Source organism: Saccopteryx leptura, chromosome 5, assembly GCF_036850995.1.
Source record: "Saccopteryx leptura isolate mSacLep1 chromosome 5, mSacLep1_pri_phased_curated, whole genome shotgun sequence".
NCBI classification, from domain to species: Eukaryota; Metazoa; Chordata; class Mammalia; order Chiroptera; family Emballonuridae; genus Saccopteryx; species Saccopteryx leptura.
In genome coordinates, this window is record NC_089507.1 from 24,655,332 (window position 1) to 24,661,735 (window position 6,404).

A 6,404-nucleotide genomic window follows, 5' to 3' on the forward strand; every position below is an offset into this window, starting at 1 on the left:
AATTGAATGACTCATTGATTTCTATTCATTTATTCAACAATATTTCTTCAAAATTTCTTATATGCAAAGTTCTGTTCTAGTTCTGGGTTTGCAGTATTGAATAAAACAAAGTAACTCTTGCCGAGGTTTTACATTCTAGAAAAGATAATTTAGTTTATTGTTTACACATTACAGGCAAAGAAATGAAGGCTTAGAGTGGTTTAATAACTAAAACATTTTTTTTTTTTTCATTTATTCTGAAGCTGGAAACAGGGAGAGACAGTCAGACAGACTCCCGCATGCGCCCGACCGGGATCCACCCGGCACGCCCACCATGGGGCGACACTCTGCCCATCCTGGGCGTCGCCATGTTGCGACCAGAGCCACTCTAGCGCCTGGGGCAGAGGCCAAGGAGCCATCCCCAGCGCCCGGGCCATCTTTGCTCCAATGGAGCCTTGGCTGCGGGAGGGGAAGAGAGAGACAGAGAGGAAAGCGCGGCGGAGGGGTGGAGAAGCAAATGGGCGCTTCTCCTGTGTGCCCTGGCCGGGAATCGAACCCGGGTCCTCCGCACGCTAGGCCGACGCTCTACCACTGAGCCAACCGGCCAGGGCTAATAACTAAAACATTTAATGTTAAAACTCTATTGAACACCTTGTGCATTCATTCTTAATGTTAACCTCACCACATATCTAGTGTCAGCTTGTTCTCCCAGAGTTTGAACATCTAAATATCACCTTTATTCACATCCACCTCAGAAATACTACGTTACAAAATTACTTTAAGCTCTTTCTCCTTTTGGAGAATAATCATTTAGAAAAATGATATGAAGATAACGAGCTAGTGTTCTATCTATCAACAATGTACATATATAGAGCACTGTGTGTGTATATAATATAGACATGAACCATTTTACTTAGCCATTGGATGTATACTATATTCACATTTATTTACTTTTCATACAGATATGAGAATTTTCAACTCAGCATTACTGTAAAAAGATGTGAATGCTGTAATTAAATATGCAAGCCTTGAGTAATTTTTTTTCTGAGTCTAAAAAAATTTGCACATCTGAGATAAACCATTTAAGTCACTTGATTCAAGATTGCTGATGTCTTTTTTCCTCTATTTTTATTCTCATTTTTTTCTTTCTTGATGTAACAGACAAGCCCACAGTTAATCTTGGTTGAGTAAATATGAAAAAATTCAAAAAATATTAGTTTATTTTTGAAAAATAATTGATAAGTTACTCTAAAAAATAACATTTCTTATTTGTTATCTCTATTAACCATTTCAATGACTACCTTACAATTAAAGTTCTTTTGTTTTTATTTTAAATTAAGTGAGAGGCAGGGAGGCAGAGAGACAGACTTCTGTATGTGCCCCGTCTGGTATCAACACAGCAAGATCCCTACAGGGCGATGCTCTGCTTATCTGGGGCTGCTGTTCTGTTGCTCGGCAACAAAGCTATTACAGCACCAGAGACGAAGCCATGGAACCATCCTCAGCACCAAGGGCCAATTTGCTCAAATCATTTGAGCCATGGCTTCAGAAAAGGGGGAGAGATAGAAAGAGAAAGGGGGGCGGAGTGGAGAAGCAGATGGTTGCTTCTCTTGTGCGTTCTGACCGAGAATGAACCTGGGACTTCCACATGCTGGGCCAATGTTCTACTGCTAAGCCAACCAACCAGGGCCACAATTAAAGTTTTGAACTCCATTTTTATGATGAGAATAAAATATTTTGCTTTGTTTATTTATTTATTTTTTTAGCCACATGTTTTACAAAGGCAGCATCAATGAGACTGCTACCATCACTAGAATTACATATTTTCTTTTTGACTCCACAGTTTCTAGCACTAGATGAAGCATGTTAAGATTACTTTCTGGAGCACAGAGGTAAAGCAGTCAGGTGAATTTGTGGTCAAAATACAAAGGATCTAAGTACACTTGTTTGGAACTTAAGTGATGACTTGTCAGAGACATACTTTCATCATTGTCATTGCTTTTGGTTTGGGTTTGTGGACATTGATGAGTAGGGACCATGGGTATGCAATTTTAGTATGACTATCTACTACAGATAGAAAGCATTCCAGAGGACCTATCACTGAGGCAAACCACATATTACTAGTGTCTGAATGGTTATCTTCAGCACCATATTTAATATGTATTAGTGATTATTATGGTATTTTTGAACATCAGTCCTATCAATCTAGATAGTATATGTTTACTAACATAGGATTAGGCAGCATGAAAGAGTTTCATCTCTAAAAATTGGTAAACAGTATAGACCTTGAACTTGGGGCTCTTGAAGCCATTCCAAATAATGTTATAAATAACAGCAATATTATTAAAATAGTTATATAGTCTCTTAATATAACTGTATCAAAAGTGGATACTAGCAGTCCATAACCTTAACCACTTTCTGGTGGTTAAAAAATAGTGAAAGTGATGTTAGTGAAGTATAGGGAATACACTTATTTCTGTTGCAATAACTATAGGACCAGTTGGGCACTGGAAATATTGAGGGAACACTAAGGAAAGCATATGACTGTCTAACCACTAAGCTGTATACTTGAAACTAACACAAAATAAAATAGAAAGAAAAAAAGAATAAAAATAGAAAGTGAATACTAATTTAATGTATAAATCATATCACATTTGTTGATGAAATAGTTTTAGATGTAATCAGTATAAGTATGTTTACATTTTATATCATTTTGAATTTTTCCACAATAAGCTGACTATAAGAGACAACTAAGTGCTACAAATATGTCTGAACTCTATCCACAACAATCCATTATTTCAAAGAAAAGCCACTATTATAAAAGTATAGGTTTTTTTTTTGCAATTTTTCATTTTCACTGTAAACTTAGTATCATGCTCACTTTCTCTTTTCATTTACCAAGACACGTAACATCAAATATGACATCATAATTTATATCTAGAAAATATATTTGTTGGTAGGAGGTAAGAACAGCCAATTGCTACAATGGAGCTATCATGAATTCCTTTTTATCTTTGTCTAATTCCATGTCGTCCTAGAAAAGGTTGAAATATACCTCATACTAATTCAGGAATATATATACACTAGCGTCCCATTACAGTTCATCTTCCCTATCCTAACTTCCCTGTTCTCCTCAAGGGTAAGTTTGCACCAATTGGCAAACTGCTCTTTTCATTATTACTGTGACATTCAGTTTTGCCAATGAGTTCTTAGATGGATGGAATAAGTTATTTATGCTAATTAATGATAGTAAAATGCTCGTAAATGTTAAATCACATTCCTCATGTAAGAAAAAAAGCCTTTCCCGGGGGCATTTGGAGAGTTTTTTCTCTCATAACTCTCACCTGAAATCTCCTATATTAACATATCTGACATTTCCATATCGGAATGCTAATTTGATTGAGCAAGCACAAAATGAAGGCAAATAAGTGTTCTTTTGCTCTTTCTTGGGATAATGTCAAGATCCAGGATACAAATCTTCCCTTTGTCTCATTCATCTTTTCTCTCTCCCTCTCTTCTTTGCTTCATTCTTTTTTCTTTTGCCTCTTTTTTTTTTCTCCATAATTTTGCCTTTAGCCAGTCAAGTAATTATTTTTAAAAATGTGTTAAAAGATTTATCATTTACCTGTTCCAGTGTAACAAACCACCAAAGTTTAAAGGCTAAACGATCAAACATTTATTCACCTCATAATTCTGCAGGTTGGTGCTGGTCTGGACTCATCTGAGTGCTATTTCTCATCTGGGTCAGACTCAACTGGCATTTATGTTTCTGTAATCAGTTGACAAGATGGCTGGAGGCTGCCTTGCCAGGTAACCACATTCACATGTCTGGATTACATCTGGCTGTCAATCTGGGAGATGAAAATTGTTGGGTCATCTTTTTCTTATCGTTAAATATGTGAGCCCAGGTTATTTCCCATGAAACCTGCAGAGTTCACCCAGCAGTAACGGAGGACAAATTTCAATGCACATACTGTTTAAAAGTATCTTCTTGTTTCATGTTTTAGTATCATCTATTTATTGGCCAAAGAAAACCACATGATAAGCTGTCCAACTAAAAAACATCACTTCAAAATCTTCCACAAGAACATGTGTTTGCTGGTTATCTCTGTTGGTACTGAAAACAAAATTCTTATAATAGTGGGCAGCACAATGTCTAGCACATTAGGCAGAGTGATTAACTTTAGAGCATAGATAAATTACCAGTTTTGAAATACATTATCTGCTTTGTCTGTGGATTTTCCTACCCTACCTTAATCAATTATCTGATTCAAGGATATGACATGTTGTTCACTATGTCAATGAAGATACTGAAGTTGAGATTCTCTTGCTCATTGACCACAGAGATGGTGAGGAGCAGAACCAGGATCTCAGTAGAAGAATGCTTTGGGGCATAGACTGTGTTTTTCCTTTGTAGCATGCTGCCAAAAGTAAATAGACCCCTTCTGTGGCACAGAACAGTCAAAATTCATTGAAGCTACAGACCACCAACAAACCAAGTGCCATCGGATCAGAAACAACCGTACTCCTGAATGGTTGGTTATTAATGCTTCAGCAGCTGTCTTTAGCTCTCATTAGCTGCCCCCGGGGACAACTAAATTAAACAAAGTAAACATTAAAAATAAATTAATTCCTAAAAACTTTATGAGCATGGAAACTAAAGGCCATATGAGTGCTGTTCTTAGATCATTGACATCAGATATTTCACTTCCTTAAAGTCTTGGTTAGATATTTAAGCCCTGAAGCAACCTGGTGATTTTTTTTTCACTCCCGCCTATACAAAACATTGTCTGTTTACTATTATTTCTCAAATCTTTCTGCTTATTTGATTAACATGTTAGCTTTAGGCTTGCCTGCAGTCTTGCTCTTTTAAAATCTCTCTGATCCTTTTTTTTTTTTTTGCAGGTGCCATGGCCCAAAGTGAATGCCTCCAACTGCCTAAGCTCTTTCCTGACCATGTGCAGCTATTCTAGGTGTTAACAAACCAGGGGTAAATAAACTCTGAGAGGCTGAACAGCTGTTTTTTGATTTCTGATCCATATGATGTTTAAGCACACATTTTTTTTTTCATGCAGATACAAATAATATCATCATAAAAAATACTACTTTTTTTTCTAGGAAAATAAACCATATTAATAATAAAAAGAAAATCCCACAAAACAAAATAAATTATTTTACTTACTAGTCTTAATGTTTTGGGCCTATTTATATTAGCCATTGGCTACCCCTCAATATGTACTAGATAATGTGTTAATGATAGTAACAGACATCAACATAATCAACAGTTCAAATGTTATAGAAATGTTTACCTGAAACCTATGTACTCTTATTGATCAATGTCACCCCATTAAATTTAATTTTTAAAATAAAATTTAAAAGGTAATAGTAAGAGATATAAGTAGGACTGTTTCTACCTTGAAAGAACTAATATTTCAATGAGGACAAATATATAAATAAGTGCAGTACTGTATGGAAAGAAAAACATTAAAATTGTCTACAAGGCTCTACTGGCATAAATAAGGAAGCTCCTAATCGTTTCTCTGGAGAACTAAATGAAGAAGGGTGATTTCTAAACTTACTCAAATGAGAATAAAGTTCCATTGAGAAACAAAAATGAAGAAGTATATTACAATATAAATAAAATCAGAGAAAAAGTATTATCATTTCAAGATATTATGCATATCACTATGCATTATATAAAAGTCAAAGTTAAATAACATTTCAAAGTCTTATTCCTCCCTGTCCATGAATTCAATCTTATCACCTCGTAAGTTGATAAGTTTTTTAAAACTCACTAAAGTTTGTTTTGTTCAGAGACTATCAGATATAAATATATATATATTTATTACATGTATATATATTTCTACATAAGACATACATACAAATATATCTGTGTATATCATGTGTATGTTATATATACATATAATATACATACAATATAAACATACATATATATATAATTGTACACACACATACATACATACATACACATGAATACATATCTAAAACCAGTGATTACAACTGACTTTATAATTTGAAGAAAGTATATGGTTCTTGAACTATTGATAACACCTTTAATAGTCCTCATGATAGAGAAATAAACCCTGTTAAAGTTTATTTCAGTTTCTTTGACCCATTCCAACTCATTTTTTTGTCAGTAAGAGCAGAATTTATCAATCCATAGTGTCACAAGCATAATAGGTAAACTGTTGAACTATCCAGTGTAAAAGCTAAAAAGAAAGACCTGAAGCTAAAGAAAAGTTCTGAGTGGCACATCAGTTAAACCCAAATGAAAACTTATATGAAGTGATGGTTTTGAACTCTGTGCTTTTTCCATGATAAAATTGTGCATACTTAAGTATGCATGTATTATGGAATCAAAAATTGATCTTGAGTCATACTTATTTCCAGGAAAAAATGACATT